At 46.2% G+C, this 16,026-nt stretch overlaps 1 protein-coding gene across 4 annotated transcripts in view; it reads left to right on the plus strand.

The window, feature by feature from the left end:
* The window catches only part of lsm14b (LSM family member 14B), a 28,525-nt gene extending 24,632 nt beyond the window's left edge, over positions 1–3,893 (plus strand). For all 4 annotated transcript variants that reach the window (XM_048550182.1, XM_048550183.1, XM_048550185.1 and 1 more), the window contains one exon: positions 2,088–3,893. The gene's annotated coding sequence lies outside the window, so the exon portion shown is untranslated. The remainder of the gene's footprint in view (positions 1–2,087) is intronic.
* The last annotated feature ends 12,133 nt before the right edge of the window (positions 3,894–16,026 follow it).

The raw sequence follows: 16,026 nt of genomic DNA on the forward strand, positions 1-16,026 counted from the left end.
TACCAACTAAAGGGCTCACGTTGGCTTCAAGTATTATTGAGAAGGTCAGAACTTCAGAAATATGTCCTACTCACCAGAAAATTGGTTTGATGTTTCTCAATGGGGTGCAAAAATGCAACAGCAAAAGCATACCTAAAAATGAGGTGTCAATCTGGTGAAGCTACAAAAAACAGCCTTTAGCAAATGATAGACAGCTGAGTGGTTCCACAACCAAGTTAAATCTAAGCTGTGCAGTCCTGCATGTTTGGTCAAAATCTCTTGACATCAAGGCTGCATTTGACAGGGTGATATCAGGGAACGTTTTAAAAAAAAATTGAAGTCAATGGGAATCAACAAAACTCTGGTTAGTCACATCTGGTTGAAAAGAAGTTAGTTGTGGGGATTGGAAGTCTATAATCTCAGCTCCAGTAAATATCTGGCGTTCCTTGAGGTAATGTCCTAGAACTAGCCATCTTCGGCTACATCAAAGACGGGCCTCCATCGTAGGCTCAGAAGTGGGGATGTTTACTCGTGCAATGTTCAGTACCATTGACAACTCCAATAATGAAGTCCATGTTCACATGCAACAAGATTACGGCAAGCGACATTCATGTAGCACATGCCAGGCAATGGCCATCTCCAGTAAAAGACTATCTAATTACTGTCCCTTGACGTTCAATGGGATTATCCACTGTCGGCATCCTGGAGGTTACCATTGACCATAAACTCAATTGGACCAGTATGTATGAATACCAATCTCCATGGTAACCTCAGCGAGCGTAGGAACTGAACCTGCACAGCTGGAATTACACTGCATTTCAAACCAGCCATCCCATTAACTGAACTAACCAAGAAGGTCCTGCCTCCTTTACCTGGCCCTTATCTAAGATGTGTCCTTTAGGTATTTATGTGCCACATTTGTCCCCTCTAACAAGGGAGCAGCCCTATGAATTTGAACTCTCGCAATTCCTCTATACTTAGTGGTGATAAGAAAAAATTGGAGACTAAGAATCTACCAATAAGTAACCCCCCTCTGATTTCTGAAAGCTTGTTCACCATCTATAAAGCAACTTCACTACAAGTGTAGTAGAATATTCTCCAGTTGTCTGCATGAGTGCAGCTCCAATTGCACTGAGAAGTTTGACACTTTCTAGAGACAATGCAGTCTTCTCGATTGTCGCTGCATCCATTTTCTCCCCTGTTCAGTATTAGCAGTGTATGCCATGTAAACAATGCATTGCAAAAGTTCAAAGCACCTTCCAAAACCATGACTACTTCCATTGTAGAAGGACAGAAGGAGCAGGTGCATGGGAACACCACCACCTTAGAGTCCCCCCTCCAACCCACTCACCATCCTGACTTGACAATGTCCTGTTTTTTTTTCCTTCAGCGTCACTGGGTCAAATCCTATGATTGCTGCAATGGCATTGTGGATCTACTTGCAGCATGTGGACTGCAGCTGTTCAAAAAGGCAGCTCAATACCGCCTCATGGGCAGCTCGGGATGGGCCATAAATGCTGCTCACATCCCATGAATGAGTTTCGAAAGTGTGTAATATCCAGAAGAACATCTTAGTAATTTCACTTTTCAGCAGTAGGGTAGTTTTAATGAGGGGAAAGCGTTATCCAGTACAGCAGAAACAAGGTTTAGCAAGTCTTTAAAACTATGAGCACCATGTTGATCTCCATTTGGAAAATGAAACTGAGCAACCAACTTGCCAGGACTGCAACAGACCAAATCAATTGTAGTTAGACTTGTGCAGGTTTTTATCCTGAAATAATTTTTGCTGGAATCACAACAAAGTCAAACACTTTATCCATTACAACATTACCCACCTAGTTTGTCTTTAGAATTGGCTTTAATCCCCATCATTCAAAGATATATTTTCATGTGTTCACTTATTGATGAAAGTGAGTTATGAAATGAACGTTTGCATTTTCATCTAACAAGTTGGTTGTAGAGATGGAACAGCCAGTTTTTTGTAAACACTTGGTTTGTGTAAAATTGTGAAGAGTTGTAGAGTTGTATATCTAAGTTAATAGCTGGTGAAAACGTGCATTATCCAGGCAGTGATGCAAGTAATTTTTATTTCTCTTTTTGCATTTCAGAAACTCTAGATAATGCTGAGAAGATTGGGTTTTTGGATTCTCTGTAAATACACTAAGAATTGGCACTGCAGGTGTTACTTGTGAACTAGTGGGTATTCATTTTTGTTTAAATACACCCAAAGGAGCAACTGGCAAGCTAGTTGTAAAATGCTGCTTCTAGTATCCTGTCAATTAAGGTTTTGTATTGATTTTTTTGCAGTCCTTATACAGTGAAAAAGGAGATGAATGTGTTTATTTTGGGTTAGCTGTGTGTTTAACAGGTGTGGGAGTAATTGCTTGTTTGTAACTGGCTAGTTTGCACAAATCGTGCACGGAAAGCTTAATTTATTTTGAAGAACAAAGCTTCCATGTTGCATCTGTTACTGCATATGCTCAGGATTGCCACCAGTCACTTCTGTTGCCATGAAAAAGCATCCTTGTATCTGTTTGAAATGTTTCTCACCCATGCAGACTCTGAGCTCCATGATGGTGCTGAAGGTTAAGATGTTTTTGATTCACCTTAAATTTAGACAACTCCTTTTTGAGGTATTACAAAATCATTAAAGGAGGGTGCAATGAATAGTAACAAACATGAGTTGGCATGAGCAGATTATCCATGCTACTTATATGCACTTGGAATTGAGTAACTTAAATACTGTTAGCTGCATCTGTTGACTTCATCTTTGCTTAAATTGTTTGTATTGATATATCCTAGTAATTTTTACAATTGTAAACAGTGACTTTTCATTTTCAAGTGCTTTCCAACTGCTGTCTTCAATCTTTAATATTTGGAGTTGCTTTTCTGTTAACTTTCATGTTTGCATGGGTGAAAAGGATGGCTTCATTTAACCTGTATTTATCTGTAACTGTAATTTATATTGGTAGCTTAATTCAGACTCCTGGAGGCTGGTACGGGTCAGCTCGCTCCCAGCAAATACTGTGAAATATGGCGTTTTTTAAAAAAAACTTGAATACAGTTATTCATGAGTGCAGTACTGCCAGCAGGGCAGGGGAGCTGAATTTAGCAACATAAATATTGAAACTGTTAAATGACGTTGGTCTCCTAGAATCTGAATAAATGATGCCAGTATAAAAATCAGTGTAAATATACATCAGTTGGTAATCCATCAGACGTGTGCCTCTTTGGGTGGTGTAAATATTCTGAATGGACTTCCATATTTTCAAGTTTAATGCATTCACACTAAAGGTGTAATGTTAATGGGAGTTCAACTGCTTAGTACTTCTTTAAAGGCACTCATCTTGAGGCACAATTGTTAATATAAATTCTTGGATTGTAGCATGTGCATAACTATGGGTTATTTTGTCTGACACTTCAGTTTATGTATGTGCTGGACTTAAATTTATGAAAGAGTTCGGAATTTTTTTTAGTGCTATATGTACCAAGAATTGCATGGAATGCCAGGTATGATACAATATAATCTGGATGTTTATGGCAGTGTGCAAAGTAAGGATAATCATTTTTGAGAAGGAAATGTGCAACGGTGCTCTGTACAAAGCTAATGTGTTTTGAATGTTAAAATACCCGCAGATGTTTGTGTTGTATAAACTTTGTTTCATTTTAAACTTTTGGCACTTGTTGATCTGGGAAGAGTTGGCTAGCTTCTGAAGATCACTGCCTTCACAGCAGAGCATTTGTTCTACAAGCTAGCCTGTTATTGCGCACACTTTTGAAATTTTGAAATTGACATTATGCAATGTCACAAAGCCATGGTAACTGCACTCTTGTAGCAATAAATATTGTGTGAAGTACACTTTAACAACATTGGGCAAATACCCTAATGATTTAATAAACGATGAGCAAAGATACTTTCTCTCTCTGCCTTATTTTTAAGATCTTTACTTTGCTTGTCCTGACAACTTGTGTGACAACCTTTTTTACTGGTGGAATCTTAAGCAAGGAGTGATGTGAAGTTTTAAGCCACGTAGATCGATGAAATATGGATGTACTGTATATCTTGGATAATAATATCCACTTTGTGTACTACACTTGTATCTGTGTGGTGTCCTTGCAGAAATTCTCTTGAGAATGCATGTTGCTTTTTGAGGTTCTTTTCGGTCACAAATCATTTCTTTGTATGGTTTATATAAATTCATTTACCATGGTTGTAAGGAAGGGTTACCAAATGGGAAACATTAACTCTGGATTTTTTTTTCCTTCACAGATGCTGCCAGACCTGCTGAGTTTCCAGCAACCTCTGTGTATTGTTCCTGATTTACAGCAACTGCAGTTGAGTTTTTATGGCTAATACTGTGGTGTTATCCTTTTCCTTTTATGCTCTGCCAGCCACTAATAGTGGTTAGACATCCAGCATAGTTATAGAACTGGGAAGTCCTTAATCAAATGCCCTGTTGACCTTGTTCCTGAATCCCTACTCATGAGTACCTAATGTAATAACCTGGGCATGTCTTGATGCGCAGATATTACAAATTTTGTAATCAGGGCCTGGGTGAGCATTTGAATCTGTGGCTGTATCTGTAATATGTCCCAATTTCACGGCTCTCCCTACCAGCTGGGAGAGTCGAGATGTTCGGTGTTTTCCACTAAGTTCAGACCTGTTGCTAGTAATCTGTACTTCCTTTTTAACTTGCAGTGCTTGAGCCCAGATCAGGATTGGGTGGTCAGTCGCTGATAGGATAACAACGTTGGAGAACTAGTTTACATATTACATCAGGGGTCTTTTTTTGTGTATATATATTTGAATTCTGTCTTTTCCCACTGTAGCTGGCACCTGAGTTGCAAGCATGCTGCATGGTTATAAATGGGGAATGATAGGCTTCCTGTATAACGAACTGATATGTGGTACTTCACTATTTCCCATCTGCTGTGGATGTGATGAGTGTTGGCTAACTTGTTGCTAATATAGCCTCCCAATAAATCCACATCTTTCCCTTTTTATAAATCAGATGAACATAACTTACGGAGAAGGCTTCTACACTGCATTGCTACTGTATTGGTGCTATATTGATACCTCAGTTAATAATTACGCCAAAAATCTCAATCCCATTCCCAAATGGGTGTTGACTCCAACATTGGTATAACTAGCATTTCTAAAACAACTGACATGTATAACAGAGAGATAATGGGAACTGCAGATGCTGGAGAATCCAAGACGACAAAACGTGAGGCCGGATGAACACAGCAGGCCAAGCAGCATCTCAGGAGCACAAAAGCTGACGTTTCGGGACTAGACCCTTCATCAGAGAGGGGGATGGGGTGAGGGTTCTGGAATAAATAGGGAGAGAGGGGGAGGCGGACCGAAGATGGAGAGAAAAGAAGATAGGTAGGGAGGGGATAGGCCAGTCCAGGGAAGACGGACAGGTCAAGGAGGTGGGATGAGGTTAGTAGGTAGGAGATGGGGGTGCGGCTTGGGGTGGGAGGAAGGGATGGGTGAGAGGAAGAACAGGTTAGGGAGGCGGAGACAGGTTGGACTGGTTTTGGGATGCAGTGGGTGGAGTGGAGGAGCTGGGCTGGTTGTGTGGTGCAGTAGGGGGAGGGGACGAACTGGGCTGTTTAGGGATGCAGTAGGGGAAGGGGAGATTTTGAAACTGGTGAAGTCCACATTTATACCATTAGGCTGCAGGGTTCCCAGGCGGAATAGGAGTTGCTGTTCCTGCAACCTTCGGGTGGCATCATTGTGGCACTGCAGGAGGCCCATGATGGACATGTCATCTAGAGAATGGGAGGGGGAGTGGAAATGGTTTGTGACTGGGAGGTGCAGTTGTTTGTTGCGAACTGAGCGGAGGTGTTCTGCAAAGCGGTCTCCAAGCCTCCGCTTGGTTACCCCAATATAGAGGAAGCCACACCGGGTACGGTGGATGCAGTATACCACATTGGCAGATGCGCAGGTGAACCTCTGCTTAATGTGGAATGTCATCTTGGGGCCTGGGATAGGGGTGAGGGAGGTGGTGTGGGGGCAAGTGTAGCATTTCCTGCGGTTGCAGGGGAAGGTGCCGGGTGTGGTGGGATTGGAGGGCAGTGTGGAGCGAACAAGGGAGTCACGGAGAGAGTGGTCTCTCCGGAAAGCAGACGGGTGGGGATGGAAAAATGTCTTGGGTGTCGGGGTCGGATTGTAGATGGCGGAAGTGTCGGAGGATGATGCGTTGTATCCGGAGGTTGGTGGGGTGGTGTGTGAGAATGAGGGGGATCCTCTTCGGGCGGTTGTGGCGGGGGCGGGGTGTGAGAGACGTGTTGTGGGAAATACGGGAGACGCCATCGAGGGCGTTCTCAATCATTGTGGGGGGAAAGTTGCGGTCCTTGAATTTGGACATCTGGGATGTGCGGGAGTGGAATGTCTTGTCGTGGGAGCAGATACGGCGGAGGCAGAGGAATTGGGAATAGGGGATGGAATTTTTGCAGGAGGGTGGGTGGGAGGAGGTGTATTCTAGGTAGCTGTGGGAGTCGGTGGGCTTGAAATGGACATCAGTTACAAGCTGGTTGCCTGAGATGGAGACTGAGGTGTCCAGGAAGGTGAGCGATGTGCTGGAGATGGCCCAGGTGAACTGAAGGTTGGGGTGGAAGGTGTTGGTGAAGTGGTTGAACTGTTCGAGCTCCTCTGGGGAGCAAGAGGCGGCGCCGATACAGTCATCAATGTACCGGAGGAAGAGGTGGGGTTTGGGGCCTGCACCTCCCAGTCGCAAACCAGTTCCACTCCCCCCTCCCATTCTCTAGATGACATGTCCATCATGGGCCTCCTGCAGTGCCACAATGATGCCACCCGAAGGTTGCAGGAACAGCAACTCATATTCTGCCTGGGAACCCTGCAGCCTAATGGTATCAAGTGGACTTCACCAGTTGCAAAATCTCCCCTTCCCCAACTGCATCCCTAAACCAGCCCAGTTCGTCCCCTCCCCCCACTGCACCACACAACCAGCCCAGCTCCTCCACTCCACCCACTGCATCCCAAAACCAGTCCAACCTGTCTCCGCCTCCCTAACCTGTTCTTCCTCTCACCCATCCCTTCCTCCCACCCCAAGCCGCACCCCCATCTCCTACCTACGAACCTCATCCCACCACCTTGACCTGTCCATCTTCCCTGGACTGACCTATCCCCTCCCTACCTCCCCACCTATACTCTCTCCACCTATCTTCTTTTCTCTCCATCTTCGGTCCGCCTCCCCCTCTCTCCCTATTAATTCCAGAACCCTCACCTCATCCCCCTCTCTGATGAAGGGTCTAGGCCCGAAACGTCAGCTTTTGTGCTCCTGAGATGCTGCTTGGCCTGCTGTGTTCATCCAGCCTCACATTTTGTTGACATGTATAACACATTCCCAGTTAGTGTTATAGTCATGTTAAACCCTTGACTGGCAGTGTGTACGTTATTCAGTCATGAATTTCTCAAGTTCTCCCTTGTCTGAGAATCTGTAGGTATGGCTGACGTTTCTGCATTATTTAAGATCAACCTCTGCTTTAATTTCCTATTAATGGGCCAGGCATGACCCTGTAGTACTGTGGCCAATTCTTAATTTTTTTTTCAAAACTGTAGTATTGGTCTGTACTGAGCTGTCTTGTCCTGAATGCTTGTGCCTTTGCTAAATTTCCTTTAAGTTGAGAACCTAAAGTCAGAACCATTTGGTTAGATAACAGTAGATCAATCAAATTTACTACCGAGATCCCTGTGTTGAATACGATAGTGATGACATTGACCAGACTTAGTCAAACTTCCCCTGCACTGGGGTGCAGCCATTTTTCACTCCTCTATTTTAACCAAGCAGCCTGTGTCGTCAGAGATAATGGGAACTGCAGATGCTGGAGAATCCAAGATAATAAAGTGTGAAGCTGGATGAACACAGCAGGACAAGCAGCATCTCAGGAGCACAAAAGCTGGCGTTTTGGGCCTAGACCCTTCATCAGAGAGGAGGATGTGGTGAGGGTTCTGGAATAAATAGGGAGAGAGGGGGAGGCGGACCGAAGGTGGAGAGGAGAGTATAGGTAGGGAGGGGATAGGTTAGGTCAAGGAGGTGGGATGAGGTAGGTAGGAAATGGAGGTGTGGCTTGGGGTGGGAGGAAGGGATGGGTGAGAGGAAGAACAGGTTAGGGAGGCAGACAGGCTGGGCTGGTTTTGGGGTGCGGTGGGAGAAGGGGAGATTTTGAAGCTGGTGCAGTCCATAGTGATACCATTGGGCTGCAGGGTTCCCAAGCGGAATGAGTTGCTGTTCCTGCAACCTTCGGGTGGCATCATTGTGGCACTGCAGGAGGCCTATGGTGGACGTGTCATCTAAAGAATGGGAGGGGGAGTTGAAATGGTTAGCAACTGGGAGGTGCAGTTGTTTATTGCGAACCAAGCAGAGGTGTTCTGCAAAGCGGTCCCCAAGCCTCTGCTTGGTTTCCCCAATGTCGAGGAAGCCACAGGGGGTACAATGGATACAGTATACCACAATGGCAGATGTGCAGGTGACCCTCTGCTTAATATGTAAAGCCATCTTGGGGCCTGGGATAGGGGTGAGGGAGGTGGTGTAGCACTTCCTGTGGTTGCAGGGGAAGGTGCTGGGTGTGGTGGAGTTGGAAGGCAGTGTGGAGCGAACAAGGGAGTCACGGAGAGAGTGGTCTCTCCGGAAAGCAGACAAGGGTGGGGATGGAAAAATGGCTTGGGTGGTGGGGTCGGATTGTAGATGGCGGAAGTGTCGGAGGATGAGGCGTTGTATCCAGAGGTTGGTGGGGTGGTGTGTGGGAACGAGTGGGATCCTCTTTGGGCGGTTGTGGTAGGGGCGGGGTGTGAGGGATGTGTTGCGGGAGACGTGGTCAAGGGTGTTCTCGACCACTGGGGGCGGGGGCGAAGGAAAGAGAAGTTGCAGTCCTTGAAGAACGTGGACATCTGGGATGTGTGGGAGTGGAATGCCTCATCCTGGAAGCAGATGCGGCGGAGGCAGAGGAATTGTGAATAGGGGGTGGAATTTTTGCAGGAGGGTGGGTGGGACAAGGTGTATTCTCGGTAGCTGTGGGAGTCTGGCTTGAAATGGATATCAGTTACAAGCTGGTTGCCTGAGATGGAGACTGAGAGGTCCAGGAAGGTGAGGGATGTGTTGGAGATGGCCCACGTGAACTTGAGGTTGTGGTGGAAGGTGTTGGTGAAGTGGATGAACTGTTCGAACTCCTCTGGGGAGCAAGAGGCGGCGCCGATACAGTCATCGATGTAACGGAGGAAGAGGTGGGGTTTGGGGCCTGTGTAGGTGCGGAAGAGGGACTGTTCCACGTAACCTACAACGACATCACCAACCCAGGGAAACCTAACTAGATAAATAGAAAGCAGGACATGACACCAGCGCTTCGTTGGAGGCTCTCTGATGTTACCTTGAATGGTGACGAAACGTCTGAAAACTAATCTTCCAGCTCAGCAAGCAAACTCTCATCCGGAACCTCAACCTGAGCTACAAATCTTCTCAAAACTCGCTAACCTACAAAGAGGTAGGCAGAGCTGGGGCCCATGCGGGTGTCCATTGCCACCCCCTTTGTAGGAAGTGGGAGGAATCGAAAGAGAAGTTGTTGAGGGTGAGGACAAGTTCGGCTAGGCGGATGTGGGTGTCGGTGGAGGGGGACTGGTCGGGCCTGCGGGTCAGGAAGAAGCAGAGGGCCTCTGCCACATCAGAGGATTCCTGTACCTCCCAAATCCTGGGCCTGTCCTGCCCCTCCCCCATCATGCACCTGCTGCCATTGACCATGAGGACACGGCCGGTGACCCCACCGATTGACATCACATCCGCCGCCGCCAGGCACACCACTTCTGGGACTGCGGACGTGACTGCTGCTGCAGTCACCGCCTCCACTTCCAGTTACAACACCACACACATCACCCTCACCACTGCTGCTGCCACCCACCCCACTCCTCCCACCGCTGACAAACCCTGCGCACAACCTCCACAGCCAGCACCCCCAGAGGAGACAGCCACACTGAGCCCTGCTGAATCTTCACCATCTCCCCCCACCCCCCAGACCTCCCACTGACTGAGGACGAATGATCAGCCCTAAGCAAGGGGCTCACCTTTGTCCCCCTACAACCACACATCAACGAATACCAGTCACGTGTGGACAGAGAGCAGTTTTTCCGCCGCTTTCGCCTCCATGCTTACTACTTCAACTGGGAACCTAACCCTCCCTCCACTGACCCCTTCACCCGCTTCCAACACAAGTCCTCCTGGACACCACCCCCAGGACACCTACCCTCCCTCGATCTCTTCATCTCCAACTGCCGTCGAGACATTAACCGCCTCAACCTTTTGACCCCTCTCACCCACTTCACCCTCTCCCCTGCAGAATGGGCAGCCCTCTGCTCGAACCCCAACTTCACCATCAAACCCGCAGACAAGGGTGGCGTAGTGGTAGTATGGCACACTGACCTCTACATCGCCGAGGCCAAACCTCAACTCTCTGACACCACTACCTACAGCCCCCTTGATCATGATCCCACCCCCGAGCACCAAACCTTCATCTCCAACACCGTTCATGACCTCATCACCTCAGGGGACCTCCCACCCACAGCCTCCAACCTTATTATTCCCCAACCCCACATTTCGATCTCCTTCCCAAAAATCCACAAACCTGCCTGCCATGGTTGACCCATTGTCTCATCTCCACCTATCTGGACTCTGTTTTCTCCCCTTTGGTCCAGGAACTCCCTACCTACATCCGTGACACCACCCAGGCCATCCACCACCTCCAGAACTTCCAGTTCCCTGGCCCCCAACACCTCATTTTCACCATAGAAGTCCAGTCCCTAATACACCTGTATTCCGCATGCAGATGGCCTCAAGGCCCTCTGCTTCTTCCTGTCCCGCAGGCACGACCAGTCCCCCTCCACTGACACCCTCATCCACCTAGCTGAACTCGTCCTCGCCCTCAACGACTTTTCTCTTTCGATTCCTCCCACTTCCTACAGAAAAAAGGGGGTGGCCATGGGCCCCAGATATGCCTGCCTCTTTGTAGGTTACGTGGAACAGTCCCTCTTCCGCACCTACACAGGCCCCAAACCTCACCTCTTCCTCCGTTACATCGATGAGTGTATCGGTGCCGCCTCTTGCTCCCCAGAGGAGCTCGAACAGTTCATCCACTTCACCAACGCCTTCCACCCCAACCTCAAGTTCACGTGGGCCATCTCCAACACGTCCCTCATTTTCCTGGACCCCTCAGTCTCCATCTCAGGCAACCAGCTTGTAACTAACTGTCCATTTCAAGCCCACCAACTCCCACAGCTACCTCGAATACACCTCCTCCCACCCACCCTCCTGCAAAAATTCCATCCCCCTATTCCCAATTCCTTCGCTCTGCCGCATCTGCTCCCAGGATGAGGCATTCCACTCCTGCACATTCCAGATGTCCATGTTCTTCAAGGACCGCAACTCTTTTCTCCCACCCCCCACCCCACACAGTGATCGAGAACGTCCTTGACCGTGTCTCCCGCACTTCCCGCAACACATCCCTCACACCCCGCCCCTACAACAACCGCCCAAAGATGATCCCCCTCGTTCTCACACACCACCCCACCAACCTCTGGATATAACGCATCATCCTCCGACACTTCCGCCATCTTCAATCCGACCCCACCACCCAAGACATTTTTCCATCCCCTCCCTTGTCTGCTCCACACACCCCTCCAACCCCACCACACTTGGCACCTTCCCCTGCAACCGCAGGAAGTGCTACACTTGCCCCCACACCACCTCCCTCACCCCTATCCCAGGCCCCAAGATGACTTTCCATATTAAGCAGAGGGTCACCTGCACATCTGCCAATGTGGTATACTGTATCCATTGTACCCCGTGTGGCTTCCTCTATATTGGGGAAACCAAGCGGAGGCTTGGGGACCGCTTTGCAGAACACCTCTACTCGGTTCGCAATAAACAACTGCACCTCCCAGTCGCTAACCATTTCAACTCCCCCTCCCATTCTTTAGATGACACGTCCATCATTGGCCTCCTGCAGTGCCACAATGATGCCACCCGAAGGTTGCTGGAACAGCAACTCATATATTCCGCTTGGGAACCCTGCAGCCCAATGGTATCACTATGGACTTCAGCTTCAAAAGCTCCCCTTCCCCCACCGCATCACACAACCAGCCCAGCTCATCCCCTCCCCCCACTGCATCCCAAAACCAGCCCAGCCTGTCTCTGCTTCCCTCACCTGTTCTTCCTCTCACCCATCCCTTCCCCTGTGCCCCCCTGCCCAAGCTGCACCTCCATTTCCTACCTACTAACCTCATCCCACCTCCTTGACCTGTCCATCTTCCCTGGACTGACCTATCTCCTCCCTACCTCCCCACCTATACTCTCCTCTCCGCCTATCTTGTTTTCTCTCTATCTTTGGTCCACCTTTCTCCCCCCCACCCCCCCCCCACCCCCTCCCTATTTATTCCAGAACCCCCCCCCCTCATTCCCCTCTCTGATGAAGGATCTAGGCCCGAAACGTCAGCTTTTGTGCTCCTGAGATGCTGCTTGGCCTGCTATGTTCATCCAGCTTCACACTTTATTAGCCTGTGTTGTCACTTTGTTTTAACAAAGCTGTATATGGAGTTAGAGCTTGTTAATATTAGTGATATTTAGGAGGAAAGAACATTTGAGAATTCTGGCAGGGAGCGATCTATGGCAACTTCATAGAACCCGACATCTACTGAAAACTGAACTCAAGCCCTTGTCTATGGGAGCCTGACCCCGCCTGCTTTTATTCTTCAAATGTTTTTTAAAAGAAACCAAGGCCCCTCCAAGCTATTTGCTTATTGAATTGACACATCTCTCAACCTCACCTTTTCCTTAAGGACCAAATACACTTGTTAATAGTATTGTCATACCCTGTACCTATTTTTTTAAAAAAAAATTCAATATACAAAGATGGCTTCAGTTTTTTTAGAAAGCCTGCAAAAATTTAAAGCAATAGTCCATTTCAATCTGTTTTTCTGCTACTGAACACCTGTCATGACTAAAACAATGAACTCGTTGGCATTTTTCAAAATGTTTGTAAAAATTAGATGTTATCAATATTTGCAAGTGTCTAGACACATGATGACTTGCATCAAAAATTTTGAAATGTTACAATGCCAACACCAGCTCAAAATCTCTTTCTCAATTATCAAATATTTCTGAATATTGTACTTTCAGGAAAAATACCCAATGGGTCATTCTATCTCACCATTGTCTTCCAAGAGTACAGCACCAGCATTGACATTGATAGCCACTTTGGCTCTGCATAATTGGCTAACACTGTTGTAGTGGTTATCACTGCTTTCAAATGCCTTCTGACATTGCTGTGCCACTGAAATTTTCTGTACTTCAAAAGTACCTTCCATGTGTAACTTAAAAAATCATCAGATGTCACTTCATGTGTGGTGTACATTGACTTTATTAGTTTATCTTTGAAATGTGGCTAATGTATGTGTTATGCTAAATAGCTGGTACGGTCCTTTCAGCATCTCAAAAGTTGAAATTTCATTTGTGCTCTCTGATAAAGGTACTTAACAGTATGATTAACTTCAAAATATAAACTGCTTGTCCAGCCTTCATAATACAGTCTTCCAACTATGGAATTGGATGTGAGCCATATCTTGTAACTGCATGGACTCTACGGTAATCGATGCATAAACATTGGGTTTTATCTGGTTTTGGCACCATTACTGTCAGGGATCTTCATTCGCTGTAACTCACTTTGAAAGCATTCTCAAAGATAATATAATCAATCTGTTTGAACTTGCTTCAGAGATAGTAGGAACTGCAGATGCTGGAGAATCCGAGATAACAAGGTGTAGAGCTGGATGAACACAGCAGGCCAAGCAGCATCAGAGGAGCAGGAAAGCTAATGTTTTGGGTCTTGGCCTATATCGTTGTCATGGTTAGTTAAATTAGTACTTCCCAGCTTATTCCCACATCTCTCCATAAGATTGTAATAACTCTTTCAGATCATTTTGATTTTCCTCTGGAAGGTAACTCTGTTTATCCCAGTTTTTGAATAATATCATCCAAACTTATTTCGATTTGGTTACATCGGAGTTGTAGCCAGTACCACCACCTTTTGCTTTCCTCCTATTGGTACCTTGTGCTACTTGAAACACCACCTTTCTATAACCCACTAGTAATACAACCTAATGATCTGTCCATTTGTCATCCGCTTAAATTTGTAAATGTCCATTTGTTCAACGTTTCATTTTTTAAGAGTAGTTTTTTGAGAAACACTCATTCTTCTGTGTACTTTTTGCTACAACTGCTTTTGTTTTTCCTCTTTCTTTCTGTAGTAATTCAGATTTCTCTGAACTAAAAATATCCACTTTGTCTTCCGTGTTCTTGTTTTTTCTCAAACATTTGATCAAGCATAGTTTCTGATAATTGAAGTTCAATTTTCTTATCTTTTTTCATTATCTTTATTCTTTACTTGTCTTCCTGTTTCAATCTGGGCCTTTGTGACCTTGTTACCACACAGGCACGGAAGTCCCAGACTATACCTCCTGTAAAATCTCATTGCTTGAGAATTTCCCCAATTTCTACACCTTGCATTCATGTTGCTTCTATTGTTTCAACTTTTTTTTAAAAAAACCCAAGGTCTCAAGCTGTTTTTAGATAGTAGGAACTGCAGCTGCTGGAGAATTTTAAGATAACAAGGTGTAGAGCTGAATGAACATCAAGCCCAGCTGGAAGCCTGATGTTTCGTGCCTGGACCCCACTTCAGAAATGGGGGTGGGGGGGGGGTGGTATAAAGAGACGGGGAGGCAGATAGATGGGGGCGGGGAAGGAGGGGAGAAGGAGACAGACAGGTCAAAGAGGTGAGGATGAAGCCAGTAAAGTGAGTGTAGGTGGGGAGTTAGAGGTCAGTCCAGGGAGGGTGGACGGGTCAAGGGGGTGGGATGAGATTAGTAGGTATGAGAGGGTGGGGTGGGGCTTGAGGTGGGAGGTCGGACTAGTTAGGGAGACAGGAACAAGCTGGGCTGGCTTTGGGAAGTAGTAGGGCAAGGGGAGATTTTGCCTACACCAAACTGGACTGCAGTGGTTCAAGACGACAGCTTATCACCACCACCTTGAGGGGAAACAAGAGATATGTAATAAATTATCCAGCCAGCAAAGCTCACATCCCATGAATGAATAAAATACTTTACTGCATTAAAAAAGGTGTGGCTTTTGGTGCTGCTACCTCTTTCTATGAAAGATTGTCCTCCTTGTGCACCATCTAATGGATATCATCTCATTCTCAAAAAAGAAATTTTTTGACCATTTGACTGGAAGTCTTCAAATATTAAATATGAATTATTACATCCTGTTATCATGGAGTTCAGTGTTATTGCATTCAAAAACAGGGCTTTTGGCTGGTTTATATCCTTGGTTTTCATCATGAACCTAGTCTTAATTCCACTTTTTGAGTAAATTTCACTTTTTTAAATTGTTTCTTTCTAGTTGGCAGCTGGATTGTTCAGAACAATTACTGTTCAAGTAATATTGCACATTGAACAATTTCTCCACAACTGAAAAGTGGTAACCTCAAGTCTGGTAGCTCTGGCATCTGACTTGCTTTTATAATTAACTCTGAAAACTGTACATTGCCTAATTATGGTTTTGCACAAATTCAACATGTTATGGTATCTCTGCCTTTACTAACCGTGCATGCTGCTTTTGTTTTGCACCTTCCATCTATCTTGCTTGTCCTGAACTTCCATTATATATAAGGCTACTGGGCCCCCTACCCTTGCATTGCTGACCATTTCTGGCTTTTACCAAGCAGCATTTATTTCCAGCTGTATGGTACCTAGCCTACTTCTAACATCTGACTTCCTCTCCATGCCATTCACCCCTCGATCCACACAATCACTTGTATGATCCTTAAATATTCCCACTTTTACAGTAATTACAATTTCTTGCTAGCCTTTCATTGTAGTGGCAAACAGAAAAACTTGCTAATCCCATCATTACTCTTAACGGAGGTAAATGCTGGGCACCCTGCACCTCTTATTCAAAGGTTTTCCAAGAGTAGTTAATA

Source organism: Stegostoma tigrinum, chromosome 19 (genome assembly GCF_030684315.1).
Source record: "Stegostoma tigrinum isolate sSteTig4 chromosome 19, sSteTig4.hap1, whole genome shotgun sequence".
NCBI classification, from domain to species: domain Eukaryota; kingdom Metazoa; phylum Chordata; class Chondrichthyes; order Orectolobiformes; family Stegostomatidae; genus Stegostoma; species Stegostoma tigrinum.